Raw genomic sequence first — 22,164 nt, 5'->3', positions numbered from 1 at the left:
TATGATTTTTTGTTTCTTGATGCTTGATACCTGATCCTTTTGACAGCTTGTGGTCACACAGGCTGATGTGTTTCTTCCATGAGGGCTTGTGCTGTTTCTGAACTAGACAGCCACTTGTTTATCTTTGAGCCTTTAAGACCCCAGATGCTATGTATTTTTATAGCCAGGCACTATTAGCTTTCTTCCTCAATGTAATATATTTCCAGCACTGTAAAGAGGTGTTATTCCCCTGTTTCATCCAATGTAATGTAGCTGTAGTTCTCTTGACTGTTACTATCACCATTTGGGGTGTTTTGGGGGGATTTTTTTTTCACAAACTTAACTTTTTCTGGAAGGACTTAAAATTACTCAAGCTTAGATTAAGAATGTTGATCAAGGTAGGATTCAGACCATGACAGTGTGTGTGTGGGCGGGGGGAGGGTGGGAGCTTTTTGGAACTAGAGGAAAGTTGTAGTTTTCGTTTCTACATCGTACCCTGACTGGTTTGTCTCCTCTCCAAGACCCTTCTGTAAGGGGATATCCAGTGGCCTACAAATGGGCTTGCAAGTCTGGCTAGACCAGGTGATGTACACTGGTACACATGGGAACTGGAAACATAGGGAATCCAGGTTGATGATCCCCTAGGGACCTGTGGGGTGAGTGGTGATACCGGGAGGACTTTGGGAGGGTGGGTTGGAAGGAGGAACTGATTTCAAGGATCTACATGTGGCCTCCTCCCTGGGGAACAGACCACCGAAAAGTGGATGAAGGGAGACGTGGGACAAAGCAAGATATGACAAAATAATAATTTATAAATTATCAAGGGTTTGTGAGGGAGGGGCCAGTGGAGAGGGAGGGGAAAAATGAGGACCTGATGGCAGGGGCTTGGGTGGAAAGCAAATATTTTGAGAATAATGAGGGCAACGAATGTACAAATGTGCTTTACACAATTGATGTATGAATGGATTGTGATAAGAGTTGTATGAGCCCCTAATAAAAAGATTTTTTTAAAAAGAAAGAATGCTGATCAAGTAGGTCCAACCTTGTTCTTTAACCAGCCTGCCTCAGAGCTCTGAGATTGAAACCTGGACTTAAGACCTAGGGGAAGGTGAACAAGCGGCCATCTAGCTCAGAAGCAAATAAGCCCACATGGAAGAAGCACACCGGCCAGTGCGATCACGAGGTGCCCAAGGGACCAGGTATAAGGCATCATGCAAAAAAAAAAAAAAGATATAAGTGTGTGTTTGTATGTGTATATATGTGTATATGTATATATGTATGTGTATATATGTATATATATATCATATCAAATGAAGGGGGAAGTGCAGAGTGGAGACCCAAGGCCCAAGTGTCGGCCAATGGAGATCCCCTCATAGAGGCGTTTAGGAGAGGAGATGGGTTAATTAGGGTGTGAGGTAGTATCGATGAAGAACACAGCTTTCCCCCAGATCCTGGATGCTTCCTCCCCCTAACTACCATGATCCGATTTCTACCTTGCAGGGCTGGATAGGACAGAGGCTGTACACTGGCACATATGAGGGTTGGAGGTACAGGGAATCCAGGGTGGATGATACCTTCAGGACCAAGGGTGTGAGGGACGATGCTGGGAAAGTGGAGGGTGAGTGGGTTGGAAAGGGGGAACTGATTACAAGGATCCACATGTGACCTCTTCCCTGGGAGAGGGACAGCAGAGAAGGGGGGAAGGGAGACTCCGGATAGGGCAAGATATGACAAAATAACGATGTATAAATTACCAAGGGCATATGAGGGAGGGGGGAATGGGGAGGGAGGGGGGAAAAAAAGAGGACCTGATGCAACGGGCTTAAGTGGAGAGCAAATGCCTTGAGAATGATTGGGGCAGGGAATGTATGGATGTGCTTTATACAATTGATGTATGTATATGTATGGATTGTGGTAAGAGTTGTATGAGTCCCTAATAAAATTTAAAAGAAGAAAAGAGAAAAAAAAATGATTAGGGCAAAGACTGTACAGATGTGCTTTATACAATTGATGTATGTATATGTATGAACTGTGAAAAGAATTGTATCAGCCCCAATAAATTGTTAAAGTAAAAAAAAAAAGACCTAGGGGAATGGTGAGCCTTATATTCCAGATATTTATGACAACTGGGCATGACAGAGTCAAAGATAAATTGTGTATTTTTCTAGTAGTCTGACTTGCATATTAGTTTTATAGGGGCACAAACATACACCCCTGTCAAATAACTGCCACTTCACAACTCCCTGACTAAGAAACTCTCGGGGGGTTGAAAAGGGCAATGCCAATGACATCAATCTAGGATATCCGACTAGCCACATCAGGCTAATGTCTCCCTACTTTATCACAGCTTAGCCTCTTCCCGTCACATTCGTTTTGTGTTCCTACCCCTCCAGGCTCCTGGTCGAGTAAGTTTCACAAGTGGTGCCAAGATACTAGCTTTTTCTCTCTCCCTAGAAATCCAAAACTATGGGTGAGATGTAGGTGTTATAGTGAGATAATCAGGGAAAATGATAAAAACATGTAAAGGGGAAGAAACTGTTGGTAGAAAGGTACACAGATAGTATCAGCACTGAAATAATTGATCACACCTCATAATTCTGTAAATTTTTAAAGTACATTGTAAATGTTTTTATAGCAATAAAACTAGCATAAGAATATTGTAGCATTGAGTTTATTGACTTTGGCTTGAAAACATAGATTCTTCCTGAAAATTCACCTATTTTGATAACAAATTAAAGTGTGTGGGTTCCTCTATGAAGTCAACCTTTCAAAACCTAGGCCAACGCTCAACTTAAGCATTGAATTCCCAAGGCTATACAGTAATCCAGGGTCATAATTGCCTTTCAGGAAGACCTGGAATCCATTCATCCTCTGAGACTAGGAGATACCTGCTTCTATTACATGAATGTCAATGAAGGGGACCTGAGGAAGAGAAGAATGGACTCTATTAGCATAGTGTGGGCTCTGTCATTAAAACAAATACCTCAGGTTGAATCCTAATCTTCAGCTCAGGGGCACAGGGTGGGCACTCCTTAGGGCAAGAAGTGCAGGCCAACAACCTGACATACCTAAGTGATCACTCCTCTTCTCATTCAGGTTGCAGATTTGCCACACATACCAAAATACAGGCCAGTCTAGGGAGCCAGAAGCCTGGGACTGCTGTCTTGCACACTTAAGCATCACAAGGATTTGAACTTCTGAATGGTTGTGAACCAAATCTGTTCACCTCACTGCAAATGTCCTAGTGTCTCTGCTTTTTATTTAGAGAGTGCATTGATTTTTATTCCAGAAGCTTGACTACAAAATGGTGAGTACTACAGAAACCTAGGGTATTTGCATTATACAAAGTAAGGTCAGGTAGTGATCGCTGGAAACCTGAGGTTAGATTATAAGGTAAAAGTGTGATGGGCGGGGCACAATGGATGGAGCTTTCTGAAGCTGTCTATTGCTATCAAATGCATATGTGGTTCCAAGCACTGGATAACTGTGATGGTCTTCCTTATGTGCCTTGAGGCTTGTTACATAAGGTATCAGCATCCCAGTTTGGGCCTTGGTTTTTTGAAATGTGTAATAAACTTCCTGAGTAGAGTCCAGATATAAAGGTCTACCAGAGGACATGAATTCTTAGCTCATCCAGAGTCACCATTGCTTCTTCACTACAGTTTTCTTTATTCCATCAGGCAGTGACATATTTTCTTTAGATTTTTAAAGATGGCAGATTTGGCTCTTACACTGTTGGACGTATCTTCTCATGGCTTCATCAAAAGAATGAGTCTGTTTGAAATGTGTCCAGTTGGTCAATAAATGAGAATTCCTATTCCTTATATTTGTTTATGTTGATAAAAAGCCCTGAAGAAACATTCCTCACTGGTAATGTCCCTTTCTACAACAGATGAAATCCTTCCTAGGCTTGCAGTATCTTTACCTTGCCTTACATAATTAACACAATTATTGTGCTATTATTAAAAACACAGCCACTGAAGGTGGTTTATTTTGCTTGAACTTTTTTTAAAAAACAAATAATTGTGTCTCTTCAGAGGATCCCATTCATAACATATCCCATGTATTGAGGTTGATACCTCATCACCTTTACTTTTTTTTTAAAATATGGAATACTTCACGAATTTGTGTGTCATCCTTGTGCAGGGGCCATGCTAATCTTCTCTGTATTGTTCCAATTATAGCACATGTGTTGCCGAAGCAAACACCATCTTTGCTTTTTAATAGCATTTGTCCTGTACTTCTTCCAAGAGACCAAAAACAAAAGATACAAACTCATTTCCATAGAAATGATTCCAACACAGAGTAACTTTAAAGTTGTGGGTAGAGCTGCCCTAGAGGTTTCTTGCACTGTAACTATGTATGGGCATAGAAACTTTGTCTTTCTCCAGTGAAATGACTGATACTTTCAAAGTACTGACCCAGCAATTAGCTCACTGTACTACCATTGCTCCATTATCCATGATAGGTTTGTGATAAGAATTGTACGAGCCCCCTAGAAAATGATTTAAAAAAAAAACCATCTCTTAATTTTCAATGAGAATTCTGGATGTCCTGCTTCTGCAACAGGTCTTTTTGAAGATATTATTACTTATTTTAAAAGGGACACCACTAACTTCCTTTTCTATCTCTTCATTCAGGAACATATCACTTCACATGCTCATTGTTTTTTATCCATTTTTAGATACAGCTTGATGGCACTTTTGAAGATAACACAGAAGCCCACATTTTATTTAGTCTGCTAATCCAGAGACCACAAATCTGGGATGATTTCCAAGCTCAGCCCCTTCAAGTGTCTTGTGAATAACTGCCGGCCTGCCTTTAGGAGAACACAAGTAGGTGATGATACTGGCAGTATAATCATTGAGCTTGTATTCCGTTAGTTTAACTAGTAAAATTCAGAACCATGAAAGGGAGGTCATCATGTGCTTCAATATTCTCAGTCCCTCTTCAATTCTTATTTGTCTCATTCATATGCAATCCTTGTATGAATATCCTGTGTGAGAACTTTGTATGAATATCCTGTGTGAGAACTTTGTATGAATTTGTGTAACCATAAGTTTTCCAGGATATAAGTAGCAATAGATATTGGTTTCAGCATATTTGTTAGTCTAGGTGGACTAGAGAAACAAATTCATAGACACTCACGTGTATAAGAAAAAAGCTTTTGAGAAAAAAAAAGAGAAAGAAAAAAGCTTTATATACAAGAACAATTGGGTATTAAGAAAACATCCGAGCCCAGTCCAGATCAAGTCCATAAGCCCAATATTAGCCCAGATGTGCAATACTAGTCCATAAATTCCTTGTTACACTCACACAGCCAAGTAATGATGGATGCAGGAAGATCACAGGCCAATGGGTGAAAAGCCTTGTAAATCCAGTGGCAGTAGAAGCACCGCAGTGCTGGCAGGGGTCTCCACATGGCTCCTATAACTCCCAGGGCTCTGGCTCCATCAGCCTTTCTCCATGTGGCTTGTCAAAAGCGATGTCTAGTGATGGGGAGAGGGCGGGGGTCCCACCCCCAGTGAGCTATTTGTCTCCTTAGTGCCTCCAAAGAGGTCATCAAGCTGCTGCCTGATTGACAGGCTAGCCCCCACCCCTCTCATTCTTAAGTATGTGCTTTTTGTTTTGTGTTTTTGGGGGGTTAGCTAAGTTCATTCATTTCAAACTCATAACAACCCTATACACAAAAGAACAAACCAACGTACAATATTGAGTCATTTTCATTATGGTTCATAACTCTGAGCCCATTATTGAAGCTATTGTGTCATTCCATCTCCTCATGGGCCTTATTCTGTTTGACTGTCCTCTACTTTGCCAAGTATGATACCCTTTTCCAAGTACTGGGGTCTCTTGATATCATGTTCAAAATTGTGAGATGAAGTACCATCATCCTTGTTTCTAAGGAATATTCTGGATGTACTACTCCAAGCAAGATTTGTTTGTTCCTTTAGCCAAACCAAAACCACTAGCATTAAGTCAGTGCTGACTCATAGCGACCGCCCTGTGGGTTTCCAGGACTGTAACGGTTTACAGGAATAGAAAGTCCAGTCTTTCTCCTGAGCAGCTTCTGCTGCTGGTGGTTCATCAGTTAACCTTTACTCTGCGATCCACATGGTTAGTTCCTTTGACAGTCCATGGTAATTCCAATATTCCTCAATAGCACCACAATTCACATGCAATGATTCTTTACTCAATGCTCAACTTTCACAAGAATATGAAGCAAATGAAAATACCATCACTTGAGTTAAACTTGGTATGAAGACATATGGCAGTAAATTTAAGTAAAGTCATGGTTACCCAATTTAGCAATATTTTTGATGATTTGGATGTTGCCTGACCACACTAGAACGTTCCATTGTTTAAATATAGACTAATGTAGGTGTCATGAATCAGAAGAGATATGGCTCTGGTTTGTGGTGAATATTTTCATTAGCTATCTTTTTACATAGTCATTTATCCTCCTTTCTGTCTGGCTGTTTGTTTCTCTCTCTCTCTCTGTTGATATCTGCTCTACCTATCACTGGGAATAAAAATGTCCTTGATTTGTGGCTGCATATAACTCCTAGAACAGGTTACACTCTTGTGTGGATTAAGAGAAGTCTGCAGTAGATAAAGTGAAGACTTCAGAAAAAAATCTGGGTTACCCTAAAAGCACAGTTAGCAGCATTCTTTGAGTGGGAGGAGCAGACCCAGAGGCCTCCCTTTATCCTGTTCAAGTTGATTTACAAATGCACCTCCAATATGCAAATACCTCTGGCAGCCACATGAAGCCACAGCACCCATATATGTAAATTCAAAATCCTCATCACTCTGGATAGCCTTTTGGGGTGTCATAAATCTTATCCACATGAACATGAAGCATGTGTGGGTTTTCCTTTCTGGTGGCAACTCTGGGAGGTGAGTGCTTCAGGGATTCCTACATGAAGTCTGGGGATGCAACATCTGAGCACATGACTCTGTTTCTTTTCATCACCAGGTGTCCTGGCTCAGGTGCAGCTACAAGAGTCAGGCCCAGGAGTGGTGAAGCCCTCACAGACCTTGTCTTTCACCTGTGCTGTCTCTGGATTCTCTTTAAATAGCTATTATGTGCACTGGATTGCCAGGCTCCAGGAAAGGGCCTGGAGTGAGTTGAGGTAATAACATGATGGGAAAATATACTACAATCCATCTCTCCAGTCATGACTCAGCATCACCAAGGGCATTTCCAAGAGCCAACTTATTTATAACTCAGCTCAGTGAATCCTGAGTACACAGCCATGTAACACTGATGGGAAGTCTGTGTGAGCCCAGACACAAACCTCCCTGCAACAGGCCAGGGTTCCAGGACATGCATGAGAGAGGAGTCAGGGATGCTTTCTGCTCAGAAGCTGCAGTTTCCCCCATGTTTTCAGCACGCCTCTAGGGATTATCATGTATACACTCTGGGGAATCTTCATGCATCTGAATGTATCTTCTTTTCATTGGAATGGGCTTTGTCTGTCTTTGACCATATATACAACAGAGTTCACAGTTATATGTCTTGATAAGATATGTCTGCAATTGACTGTACTAACTAGAATTATTTGTTGTCAAAGCCAGAGACATTCGAAAACACCAAACACCACCACAGAGTCTATGCCAACTCACAGTGATGCTATTGTGAGTTTCTGAGACTATAACTGTTTACAGGAGTAAAAAGCCCTCTCTTCCAGGGAACATCTGGTTATTTTAAACTGTATACGAGCAGATCTCAGCCCAAAGCATAACTACTTTACATAAGAGAGATCCTTAAAGAAACCTTAATGCAAGAAAAGTTTCTCTTATGAATCTCAAAGTTTCTTTAAGCAATCAGATGTATTCATACATGCTCCCACATGTATATTTATGTAATAATGTTAACTTACAGTGACCTGGATAATATTGTATGTGTTGATAGTCTTAGGTACGCTTGAGTTGGCTTCAACTCACAGAGATCCTATGTGCAACACGATGAAATGCTGCCCGGACGTGCACTATGCGCACAATCATTCCTCTGTTTGGACTGATCACTGCAGCCATTGTGATATTCATCTCATTGATAGTCTCTCTCATTTGCATTGACATTTTACTTTACCAAGCACAAGACCATTCTCTGGGGACTAGTTCCTCCTGATGACATGACCAAATGAGTGCAATGAAGTCTTGCTCGAATGCTTCCATGAAATATTCAAGATGTTGGACAACAGAAAAGTGAGTTAAGCGAGATGTTGGACATTGTAAGATATGACAAAATAATAATTTATAAATTATTAAGGGTTCATGACGGATGGGGAAGTGGGGGTGGAGGTGGGAAATGAGCTGATAACAAGGGCTCAAGTAGAAAGCAAATCTTTTGAGGATGATGGCAACAAATATACAAATGTGTTTCAGACAATGTATGTGTGTATGGATTGTGCTAAGAGTTGTACAAGCCTCCAATAAAAATATTTTTAAAAAAAGAAATATTCAAGATGTGTTTATGTGAAAACAGACCTGTTTGTCCTTCAGACCACTCATGATATATTTAATGGTATTCCCTAACACCATAACCCAAATGTATCAATTCTTCTTTGATATTTCTTACAGGGTTTGGGCCATAATTGGAGTCACTCTTAGTTTTCACAACTGCGGCAGCTATTTCTGGCACTACAGATAGTGTCCAAGGTGCTTCTAAAATCATACAATTCATAAAGGCAGCACCACGCAATAAACTCTTAGGAGCAGAAAATAGCAATAGTGCTGACATTGAAGAAATCTATGTAATGTCTAAATATGGGGCAACAAGAAGATAAACATTCATCTGCAGAAATAAAGGTCGATGCATGTAAGTTATACTTAGATGAACCTGGACCACAAAATCATGTGGCACGATGATTAAATGCTCAACTTTTAGCCAAAAGGGTGGCAGGTCAAAACGAATCAGTGATTCAGTTTATTAAAGACATGATTACTTTCTCCCATGAGTATTATGGATAAGAAAACCTTTATCAGACAGTTCTTCTCTTTCATGGAGGATCTAACAACCATCCTACACCCAAGCAACCTTGGGCGCTTAAAGTTCTGTAAATGTTGACAAGACATTTTCAGCCAACAATTAGCCAAGACACAGTGAGCTTCAACATATGGGCAATGATCAAGACAGTGTATTCTGTTAAAAATTTCCCGTTGTTAGGTGTGTTTCCCACATAAAACATCTACCCTTTCCCCCTGACCTGAGAAGAACCTTGTATTTTGATTTGTTTTTTGATGCTGTTAAATGCCAGAGTGCATTCCAATTCTACGTGATTCAATGGACACCAGAACTAAAGAATGCCTAGTTCAGCACCACAATCACAATGACTCTTTTTGAGCCCATTGTTACAGCCACCATGTCAATCCATCTCATGATGTAGCTTCTTCATTGATCCCCTACTTTATCATGGAGGATGTCTTTCTCAAGGGACTGGGATAATGATAATGCTGCACAAAACAAAGTCTCACTATCCTTGATTCTAAGGGACTCTCTGGCTATTTCACTCGAAACAGATGTTTGTTTTATTGAAAGCCTGTCCACGGTACTTTCATCATTCTTGTCAACACCATAAGTCAAAGGTCATCAGTTTTTATGGCCTTCCTTATTCATATAATATTTAAAATTATAACTTGACTTCTAAAAGTGACATTTAAGAAGTCCTGTAATATGAGCCTGTTGGTGCAGAGATATAAAGGGCTGTGGTGGCGCTATGGGATAAGATTTGTTTGTGCACCACAAGGTCAAGGATTCAAACCAGCCAACGGTTCCCCGAGTAAGATGACGTTGTTTATGCCTGTAAATAATTACAGTAAGAGAAAGCCTAACAAGTAGTTCTCAGTCCTCTAAGGTCCCCATTGAGTCAGAAGAGACGCAATCATAGTGGTTTGGTTTTGGAGGAAGAGCTTGTTTCTTAGCTCGGTTGCTTGCTACATTGGGTTTACCTCAATGCGGAAGAATGTCTGGGGTGTTCATAGCGCTCAGACCTCAGAAACAATAAATTAATGCATACATTAGTGGATGCATATGTTCAAATCAAACAATAATGCTGCACTGGAACTCATAATTTTGTAATTGCAAATATTGGAATCTATGGAGCCTACTAATTCAAGGTATGCTTGTGGGTCACATCACTCCCATCTGTGTCACCCAACTTATTTCAACAACCAGCTCTGGAGATACTTTCTGATGGAGCTGTGGTGCCTGCGCATTAGCATACTGTTTATCGTCCCTCACTCGTATCACAGCCAGGAACACTCATAGGCAAATGCCTGTTGTGGTTTGTTACTTAAATGAGGCCACCACCTTCACCACCCTGCAATCAGGGGATCCCAGAGACTTCTGAGTCAAGAGTCTTTGATACAGAAATGTCTGCCTCCTTTCTCGTCCTCCTGATGGTGCTGGGTCTCCCATCAGGTCAGTGGCAGGCAGATGCAGGGGGTCACAGCAGATTCAAAGACCCATGGGTCCTTTAATACTTGTTCTGACCTTGCTTATCCTGGGTCTATTTGATTTCTGTTTTTAACTTGATCATTTCCATGTCCTTAAAGATGGATGCTGGAATCTTGTTCAGAATTGCATTATCATTACACATCGCTTAGAGCAGTGGTTCTCAATCTGCCTAATGCCGCAAACCTTTAACATATTTCAAGTTGTTTTTGTTGCTAGTTCATAACTAATTTTACTACTGTTATTAATTGAGAGATCCCTGTGAAAGGGTTGTTTGACCCCCCCCCAAAAGGGTTGTGACCCACAAGTTGAGAACCACTGTTGTAGACCATATTAACCTAAATCATTTTATTTCTTAATTTTAATTTAAGTCAGTAACTTTTCATATAACTTTCACTTTCTTTATCTCATGACTTTCAGGAAACACTCCGGGACCATGTTGGGTGGAATCTCAGTCCAAAGGAGAGATTCAGGTTCTAGATCAAGGTCCTGGCCCTCAGCCCTGTATGCATTCCTAGATTACAGCCAAGACAGCATGCCAGACTTAAGAAAAAGCCATCTTGGAAGAAAAGACTCCATTCATCTGTAGAGCTTTTCAGTCGGGCACCTAGATAAGATCAGAAAAACCAAACAGTAACACAGTAGTTAGAATTGTTACCTGTAAACTTTTATTCTTGTTAGCCAATTAACAGAACACAGCTGCATCCAATTGGATTGTATTTTCCTTGGAATCATATTTTCTGCCATCATTTCCACATTTCAGAATATTGGGAGGTTTAGTGCACCTTAAGTATGACTGACCAAATCTAACTCCAAGCATTTATGACTGTTCTATGCAGGTTCACAGGGAATCAGAACTGACTACAGGACCCTAACAATTACAAAGGATCATCAAACATTATTTGCTATGTTTGAGATTAGTATTGCAGTCACTGTATCAATGCACTTCCTTGAGAACTTTACAGAAGGAAATATCTCCTCCATGGTCATTTCAGTCAACACATCCTATCTTCAGATTATCACATTGTAGTCTGAGGACACGGTCACCTATGACTATGCAAGAAACAATGAAAACTCATATCCTGAAAATGCCAGACACCCAGGACAGAGGGAATGACTTTGACAATTCATTTGCTGTCCTTTTTCCCCCTTCTTTCACTTAGTGGTTAAAGCTTTGTGAAAAAAAGCTTTTATTTCCTGGGAATAGTTTCAGTTTTGGGCTGTTAAACCAGCTCCACAAAATTGGAGGAAACATTCTCTAGGACTCAAATCATACAATTAGGCCACAAACACAATCACCGAGTCAATTCTAACTCAGGGGCATTGTAGACTCTGGATTGTACGTTTTTTTTGGAGGTAGACCCTTTAATCATTCTTCCCAGATGCTGGATTTCAGGTGGTCAATGCCCTACCCACCGTGCACCCAGGGTTCCTATATCCTCATAACAATTTAACACACCAAAACCAATCTAGTATTGTTTTAGATTCCATGGGGGTGATTCTGATTCACCGTGTCCAGTTGTGCACAGAGTAGAACTGCATTCCCATTTGAAAGGCTAAGACCTTTGAGAATGAACTCACTATACCATTTAATAGCCGGGTACCATAAACTTTCTTCACATTTGCTTATGCACCTGCTTTGTCTTCAGCTATTGTGATGGGAAGGCGAGCAACATGGAATGCCAGTTTAATAGAACAAAGTATTCTTGCATTGAGGGAGTGCTTGAGTGGAGGCCCAATGCTACCTTAATACAAAACCTATACATATATGCACACAGATCTATCTTCACATACTCATACATATATTTACATATGTACATGCCTTTATTTAGACCTCTCTATATGCCCTTTGCCTCTTAGCTCCTCTATTTCCTTTGACTTCCTCTTGTCCTACTATCATGTTCAGCCTTTACTTTGGTTTCAGTAATTCCTCTTTACATCAGCCTTGGTCATGCCCTACCAGACCTCCTACACCCTCTTCACCACCGATTTGGATCACTTGTTCCCTTGTCCCTGGGTTTGTTAACACCACTTCCTTTAACCCCACCTCCCCCTCTCCCATGTCCCTCAGAACTGTAGGTCCCATTGTTTTCTCCTCCAAATTGTTAATCCAGCCTATCTTATTTAGACAGACCTGCGGAGATAATGACATGTACAAAAACAAGACAGAGCAAAACCAAGCAACAATATACAACAAACAACAAGCCAATGACAAAAGCTAAACAAGCGGCCATCTAGCTCAAAAGCAACAAAGCCCACCAGCCTGTGCAATTATGAGGTGTTGAAGGGATCAGGTATAAGTCATCATCAGAACAAAAAAATCTTATCATTGTGAAATGAGGGGGAGTGTAGAGTGGGCACCAAAAGCCCATCTGTAGGCAATTGGACATTCCCTTACAGAAAGGTCGTGGGGAGATCAGTCAGTCAGGGTGTAGTGTAGCAAAGATGAAACACACAACTTTCCTCTAGTTCCTAAATGCTTCCTCTCCCCACCCACTATCATGATCACAATTCTACCTTACAAATCTGGCTAGACCAAAAAATATACACTGGTACAGATAGGAACTGGAAACACAGGGAATCCAGGGCAGAAGATTCCTTCAGGACCAGTGGTAGAGCGGCAATACCAGGAAGGTAGAGGGTAGAGGGTGGTGGGGTTGAGAGTGGAAATGGGGATCGATTACAAGGATCTACATATAACCTCCCTGGGGCAGGGACAACAGAAAAGTGGGTGGAGACATCAGACAGTGTAATAAATGACAAAGTAATAATTTATAAATTGTCAAGGGTTCATGAGGAAGGGGGAGTGCAGAGTGAGGGGTAAAATGAGGAACTGATGCCAGGGACTTAAGTGGAGAGCAAATGCTTTGAGAATGATGAGGGAAATGAATGTACAAATGTGCTTTACATAATTGATGTGTGTATGGATTGTGTTAAGAGTTGTATGAGCCCCCAATAAAATGATTTTAAAAAGAGAACTAATTCACTAAGCCTGGCTTCCAACACATTCTCAGTGAGTTTGAATCACCAGCCATTTGGTTTGTAATGCAGTGCTGTAAGAACTTCTCTTAAGCTTGACTCATGCCCCACTTTAGAATTTTTAAGATGCTGTCCTGGCCTCTTTCATCACTAAAGAATGTAATCTCTTTCTCCTCCACACCCAGTTTTGCCCCATCGCAAAGTATTATTACTCAAATGTCAATATCCTCCTGTTTTCAGAATGTGCCCATTTTCCCATTCCACCCTGCCTCACAAAGTTAAAAAGATTATGCTTCTCTTAGCTTCTGTAAACTGCTTGCTGAAAGGAATGTGGAACCCCCAACCTTCCCTGCTTACACACTGAAAGCTTTGTAATAGCCTCAACCCCTCCTGATTGCTAAACCGGCAGCGGTTTTTGTCCTTATAAATCCACCTGACTATAATTTTCAGCTTTGAGTAATTTTGTCGAGATTTGAATCCTCCCAAAGGCCACCAGCTAGAATAAAGACTCCCAATTTGGACATAAATGAAATTACATTACTTATGCACACCAGAAGACTGCATGAGAAGCGTAAAATGAGAGCCCATGGACAGGGACATTTATTTTTAATCAATGACACATCAGTCAAAGGGATAATTACAAAAAAATACAGAACTCTACATCTCAATAAGAAAATAACAAGAGACCAAATCAAAAAATGGGGAAAAGATATGAACAAAAATGAAATACAAATGATTAACCAAAAATGAAGTACAAATAATTAACAATGATTAGCAAATGAAGTACAAATGATTAACTTCACCAAAAATGAAATACAAATGATTAACAAACATGTAAAAAATGCTCACTAGCCTTCAGGAAGATGCAAATTCAAAGCACAATGAGATAGCACTTAACCCCTACAATGCCAGCCCAAAACAAAGAAGCAAAACAACAAATGCTGGAAAGGATATGGAGGGATTGGGATTCATATATACCGCCGGTAGAGATACATACAGCCACTGTGGAAATCAATGTGGCACTACTTAAAACAACCAAAGCTTGAAGTCCCATATGATCCAACAATACCACGATTAGACATCATGGAATTCATACACAAAGCAATATACTTTTAAAAACAACAAACTAAAGCAGAGGTAAAGCTCAATTGAAAATAAGAGGAATATTTAAAACTATAAGATTTAAAATGGGTGAAAAAGGATCTCAAAAGATAAAGTGCTATATTTTAACTTAACTGCATCTGAATAATCCACCTTCCAAAGAATTCTGCATGAGAACAAGGCCATTCACATACCTGTTCTATGGTCACAGTATTTCTCCAGTTAACGTAGTTAACATGAGTCAAAGGAGTGATCAAATGTAAAATCAGATATTGTTCTTGGTATCAATGTACATATGAACACAGGATGAGTCTATCAGGCTTTCCCAGTAGCTGTATTCATGATTTCCTGCAGGATTTACATTGCAGTCATACACTGTGACAGACATTTTGTGCAGCCCTTCTGTCCAATTACTACATCACAGTTTATCCTATGAGCTTTGGGGAACATCAAAGAAAATGTAATTGGATACTGGAATCACTGTTAATCACTAAATGCATATGCACTGCCACATGCCCTGTATTCATACGGTTTCTCTGCTGTACAAATCCTCTATTGTCACATGACTCCTTTCGGGCTAAAGGCCAGCCAATCAGAACTACATTAGTTAAAATCCTAATGTAGTTTAGTGACACACGGAGAGAAACCAAAGAGGGTATTTGCAAAGTCACTATATTGCCAGCGCTTTCCTTCTTATTGAGATCACTGGTATGTGATGTCACATGACTTCCTGTGGAGTTTCCTATCTTGAGTGAATTTTGTATGTTTTCAGTTTTGTGTTTCTGTGAAGAAAACTTAGAAACACAGGTAAAAGTTTGTTACCCACATTCTATGCAGCTACATGATAACTACTTATGTGAAATCATTGATGAGACATGAGCGCTTCAATTTTTTAAAACGTTTTTTATGATTTAAAACTTTACAGAGTAAATTGGTTTTCTATTCAACAGTTCATACATTGATTGCAGTCCCCAAGATGTACCAGCCTTCTTCCCACTTCTGCCCCCTCCCTGTGCTTTTATACTATTCATCCTTCTTTCCTGTGTCTTCTAGCTTTTATGAGTTTTTAGCCATAAGCAAATGCTGTTCCTTTGATTTTGTATGGTTGATTTTCCAGGGAGTGTATGTTATTCTTGGATGTTATTCTTCCCCTCCAAGTCTATATATTGTTGGGCTGAAAGCTGAGTCAGAGGAGTGAGTACAGGTTCAAGAGTGAAACATCGCTAAAGGCCACAATCTGTAGATTCCAAGTCTCCATCAGACCAGTAAGCCTGATCTATTTTATGATTTTGGTTTGTTCCACTTTCTTCTCTCACTCGACTCAGGACCCTCTTTTGTGATCCTTTTCAGAGTAATTAGCAGTGGAAGCCCAGCATCATCTAGTTCTTCTGGTCTCAGGGTTGTGGAGGCTAAGGTTCCCAGTGTTCCATTCATCCTTTGGCTTAATTGTTCCCGTACATCTCCTATTTTCTTCATTTTTATTTTATGTTTCTTCTGTGCTGTCTCCGGTGGCTAACGAAGAGCATGCAGGTGGGGCAGGTACACGTGTCATCTGGGTGGGCACTCTACTGCTTGGTATAGCTGTGATCCAGAAACACCAGGTTCAGTTCTCTTTCAGGTACTGAAAGCTGGAAGACCAATGAGGTACCCATGCACTCTGTGCAAGACCGATAAGGGTTGGTCATGCCAGTAGAGGGACAGAAATGCAGAACATGGATCCCCATATGGTCACAATTGTCTGTCCCCACGCTTGGCCCAGGCCAAACTCTACCACCTCTTCCTCTCTTTTGAAAGCTTTGTTACACTCAATGAAAGGTTTTCTTCTTGGAAATTGTCTAATGTTTAAGGAAACGACTTCCACATATAAGATTTTCTATATTTAATTCATGCAAAGAGCTTCTTTTCTTTGTGAAATTTCTGATGTGCTGTAAGGCATCACGTCTGGCTGAAAGCTTTACCACACTCAACACAGATTAAGGATTTTCTCCACAAAGAATTCATAGATGAGTTTTGAGATATGCTTTCTGAATGAAGCCTTTGCCACATTCACTAAATACATAGGCTTTCTCTCTCTGCACGATGAGTTCTCTGATGAATGTTGAGCTTATTCTTCCTGAAAAAGGCTTTCCACATTCACCACATACATGGGGTTTCTCTTCAGTATGAGTTCACCAATGATCAGTGAGAGCTGTCTTCCTGATATAGCCTTTGCCACAGTCATCACATACATAGGGTTTCTCTCCAGTATGAATTCGTAGATGAGTTCTGAGATGCTTTCCGGTTGAAACCTTTGCCACATTCACCATATTCATGGGATTTCTCTCCAGTATGAGTTCGCTGATGATCAGAGAGCACAGTTTTTGAGATAAAACCTTTTCCACACTCATCACACACATGGGGTTTCTCTCCAGTATGAGTACGCAGATGAACAGTGAGCTCATTCTTCTTGATAAAGGCTTTTCCACATTCTCCACATACATGGGGTTTCTCTCCTGTATGAGTTAGTAGATGAGGTTTGAGATGTGTTTTCCAAATGAAGCCTTTTCCACATTCATCACACACATGGGGTTTCACACCAGTATGAGTTCGCTGACGAACAGTGAGTTCCTTCTTCTCGATAAAGGCTTTTCCACATTCATCACATGCATAGGCTTTCTCCCCCGTATGAGTTCACTGATGAACAGTGAGAGAAGTGTTCCTGATAAAGCCTTTGCCACATTCACCACATACATGGGGTTTCTCTCCAGTATGAGTTCGCTGATGAAGAGTGAACTCATTCTTCTTGAATTTTTGCCCACACTGACTGCATTCATAAGTCTTATCTAGTGTATCAGTGATCCGGTGTTCATAGAGCACAGACTCCTCGATGAAGGTTGTTCCACATTTATCACCTGTGTGCGGTTTCTCAATTTCATCAGATTTCTGATGCTGAATGCATTGTGACTTCATGAGCCTGGATTGTTCACACTCAGGGAATTTCTTTTCAGTACAACATTGCTCTTGTTTAACATGGAGAAAAGTTTCCTCATCTTCACAGAGCACAACTGATTTCTGTATTTTATTGCTTCTATTCTGATTTAATTCCAGAATGATTAAATCTGATTTTACAAATTTTTCATGTAAGCCAAACATCTCATCATTTTCCTTTGGAGGAAAATTATTTTTGTCCTGAGAAACAGTACTTTCCAATGTATTAAATTTATAACACCATTCCGTTCTGTCTATGCATCTTTCACATTGCAAGTGCTCAAGCAAATGATCTTCATCTTTGTGGATTTCTATAAAAGAACAGAACATTGATTGTTTTCAAAATCTTGATTGACAACGGGTCTCTTAAAATATGCATTGATACAAAGTAGATATTTAGTGACAACCCTCTTATATGAATATAAATAAAACAATATGCTTAATGTTTATTGCCCATTGGAAGTAATACAACAGTGTAAACAATCCAAATAGTAAAGTTATTGTAGAAATCAGGTTGGATATGAAAGTGATGAATGAACACAGATTTAGTATTTGCAAAAAGAGGGGCATGAAAATGTACAACAAACATACTAGAAGGAAGACATCAAGACCAATAGACCATAGATGTGATAAGGCTTGCTAATTCCAGTTGGTAGAGGTCAGATGTATTCATTTCATCAATCGTTACTGAAAGACAACTAAGTACTAGGCAAAGTTGGGAATGTGAAAAATGCAGAATGTTCTACTTGGGAAATAAAGATTTTTACCGGTATATATGAAAGGTATTATGGTACAGAAACATATTGTTTATGTTTATGGAGCCTGTATTCTAGCTCACACCACACATCTTTCAGTGTTGTCCAGTGGTAGCTTGCATGTTACTGTTATGCCAGAAGCAATGCCACCCAGTATTTTAAATAGAAACAGGATCACCAATGGAAGACAGGTCTTAGTGGAATCTCCAGAAATATGGACTGGGAGGAAGACCCGGTGATCTACTTCTGGAACATGCACCCCTCAGGTTTAATGGCAACGGAATAACACTGAAGAAGTACTAAATCCTCAAAGTACAGGCAACAGTAATCACTTGCTCCAATCCTCTTATCCTTAGTAGTTTGAGTTATTTATTTTTGGATGGTGTGATGTGTGTCTGCAGTGAATAAACCGATAATTTGAAAACATAAAAAAAAAAAAATTTACAAGTAGAACAAAATTAGAGGTAGAGTGTTAAAGTATATCCTAAGCTGATAACAGTTTTCTTGCTAGACAGGTGATTTTAAAGACCTGAAACGAACAGAAATCATAAACGTGTTTCACCAACAGAAGCAAAATATGGAGAAACATGTCTGTTAAAGAATTCCAACAGAGAAGGCAATTTGACCATCTCTATAGGAAAATACAAACAGTTTATTTCACAAGAATGAAGAAAACTTGAAAGGAACAGGAGAACAAATGAGAAAATGGACACTAAAACTATTACAGAAACTCCAAGGGGGAAGCTAAGGAAGCACAAAGGAGACTGACCCATCCATGGTGGGAGTTCAAGAACCTAGACTGTTGCGAACTACAAAGGGCAAGCCATTCTTACTCAGTAGGGGAGGAATGTGCTGTATTCAGAGGCCAGTTACAAAATCAGAGTTCTCTGTTTGGAGAGAGGCTTGCAAGATGGATTTTCATAGTAAGGTAGAAGCACATGAAAAAGGGAAAGTTTTGAGAATCTTAAAGAAAGAAAATTAGGGAAGCAAACATACAGTACTATAAATCAAATAAATGGAAACTAATCTCATAAGAGCTACAGGAGTACTTCGCTCAACTTCTAGGAAAAGTGAGCTCTTTTATTCAAAGAAGTACACACTTTTATGCATCTTCCAACACCTATCGTGGATGTGAGGCCTTCTACTACTTAAATCAACGCCCCCAGTCAATTCCCCTTAAGGTATTTTGACCACGCACCTGAAAAAAATCCCACTACAGCTTGTTTCTAATACCGACCACAGTTCTCTTGTTCCAATTGAGAGAATGCTTCTGGATTGTCAACTAGATAACCTGTTCATGAGAAATTACACAATCTTAGACACACCAAAATTAACCTGAAGTTTGTAAAGCCTGCAGAATGTTGTATTTTTGGGGAATTAATGTTCAAAGGAACCAAGTAAATAGTGTTCTCTCAAGTGTAGAAGGCCCACTCCACTAACCTAGGACCAGAGAATGGAATGAGAATCCACCTCTTTGAGAACACCACAGACACTGCAAGGATTTCAACACATAAGCTAGGAAAAGCCAATGACTTTAGAATTCTCCTCACCGATGGAAACCAGGTTGCGATAGTTCTCCAACATCACATCCTGCTATAGGGTCTTCTGAGCAGGGTTCAGGAGCTGCCATTCCTCCTGAGTGAACTTTACAGCCACATCGTTGAATGTCAGTGATTCCTGCAGGAAGAGGAGTCAATTTAATGGTGCATTTTCCACTTGAAGATTTTTTAAAAATATCTTACAGTAAAGAAAGCAAAACAGTAGTAAAAACTGTATATTCCATAATGTGTGGCAAACTGAGGGCTTGGTAGAAAGTATTTAACTTTATTTCTACATTCGCAATTATGGGGACAGAACATGAGCCCTATTTTCAGAAAGATCTCCACTGTTCTGAGAAATAAATATTTTCAAATACACATTCTCCAGGCCAAATAATGTGCCCCTACCCCCACCCCCTACAATAACCCTTCATTAAGGACCAGTCTTAAAGGAGCTCCCATAGTAGATGAATCATTTCTGTGTCTGGCTACTTCGCTATGCCTGAAAGTTATCTGTAGAACAGAGCAATCAGGTTCTGTAGCCAACCCACCATAAATGTAGCAAATGCCTGGGGAGGGCTCAGGGTGGGTTTCAAGTCAACTAGCACTAGGTCAAGATGGCGAGTCACAATCTTGCTTATTTATTATGTTACCCACTTATGATATTATTACCCATTGACTATGCATACACTAATTGCATGATGTGTACGCCTTATGGAAAGATCTGTAAACACCAGTACATATACCCATTGGAAAATACATTCACTTTCTCAGTCCTGACATGGGATGAGGAACCCCATGCTCCACTGGTCTTGAATATTTGCCACAATTGCAATGTCACTCCTGAGGATCACCGTTCAAGTGTTGGGGACCTCCATGCCCAAAAATAATGCACCCACTCATAAAATTAGAATTTTGAATACCAGTGAAATTATCTGAATGTGCTAGAAATAGCTGAGATTTATATTCACACAAAGTAGATTTATATTCACACACATTTGTTTATGTTAACAAACAAGTTTACAGTACATTGTGAAATGGAATTGGGACTTCTAGCAGTATCACCATTATAAAAGACTCGGTATCTCCAGTGGCAATGATTATCAGGAACAGTTCAGATGGGGGAAGTCAAACACCTCAGTTCCCCAACATTTTTTGTCAACTCTTACCAAAGTCATTCTTCCCACACCACTCTGTCTCACTTCTGGGTTTGAAAATCTGTTGCTATGGCCACACAAAACTCAATAGATCAAAGTGGTCTATTAATGAACCAGGTACATCTTGGGATCACAAACAAGAAGCTATATATCAGAACCGAGATCAGAATGTTCATATGCAATATCTCCCTTCCTCAATGCAGAATAACTTTCTAAGCTCTTAAAAGCCACCTTAGCCCAAGCTCCGCTTGACAACCTTAGGACAAATTCTTCTCAGCCATCTTCAGACCATATTGCCTTAACTTTAATTTCAAGGTTCTCTTGAACCTGCCATCTTTCACCACATGCTCTCCCTTGCAGGTCTCTTGCCATTGGCTCAACCTTTGGAGCCCTGCTAACCTTGCCTAGGCAGGGAAGGTGCTAAGTTGGGCAAAGAAGCCATCATATCAAGAGAGAAAGAGAACTGCCTGCAGGCATTGTTTGAGAAGAGACAGAGACATTGGCCTGTCATCTGATCTTTTGATTTGGTTTTGTTAGCCCCTACAGTCTTGGAGTTCAGAACGAACCAATGGATTAGAGATTTGCCAGCTTCCAGAAATTCATGAGCCATTTCCTTGAATGGCAACAACAAGCTGCCTATGTGACCTGACTTGAGAGCTCCCCCCACTCTATGAGCCAACAGCCTGCTGCCTGACATTCCCATTTGTATTCCTCAGCCGCTACAACTTATTATCTGACCAGATTCAACTTCACTTTGTGAGGCAGTGGACTGTGGTCTGCGCTGATGATATGGTTCATCAGTCTTTGCAAACACATTAATGAGGAGACCCCTACAGATTGATACCTGACCACTATATAGATTTGGGACTCACCAGCTTCCACATCCTGAAGAGTTATTTACTTGATGGCTATTTAGTTTTGTGAGAGACTGCAGGGAAAATCATAGAACAGCTTAAACCTCTACCTCCTAGGGACTGATCTACTGCTGCTCCTGCAAAATGAACTGTACTATTCATGGGTCAAGAGCTGTGCCAATGCAGATACTGATCAGGGCAGAAAAGACACAGCAACGGAGCCAATGGTGACAGGTCCAGAACAGATTTTCAGCCAACATAGTGGGGCAGGCAGGCAAGATGAAGAGGAGGATATCCTCAAGGAGCTGAGAGGAGCCTATACAGATGGAAGTAAGAAATGAGCTTAACTTTAGGGGTTAAAATGTCTGAGAGGGA

The 22,164-nt window shown here is 40.3% G+C and overlaps 1 non-coding gene across 1 annotated transcript; it reads right to left on the bottom strand.

Annotated features, from left to right (window-relative positions):
* Positions 1–4,080: 4,080 nt before the first annotated feature.
* Positions 4,081–4,187, bottom strand: LOC142428305 (U6 spliceosomal RNA). The gene has a single exon (XR_012780228.1). It is a non-coding gene; the product is annotated as a U6 spliceosomal RNA (small nuclear RNA).
* Between the last annotated feature and the right edge of the window lie 17,977 nt (positions 4,188–22,164).

This window comes from Tenrec ecaudatus, chromosome 15, assembly GCF_050624435.1.
Source record: "Tenrec ecaudatus isolate mTenEca1 chromosome 15, mTenEca1.hap1, whole genome shotgun sequence".
Taxonomy (NCBI): Eukaryota; Metazoa; Chordata; class Mammalia; order Afrosoricida; family Tenrecidae; genus Tenrec; species Tenrec ecaudatus.
This window is presented reverse-complemented; position numbering and strand designations above follow the sequence as displayed.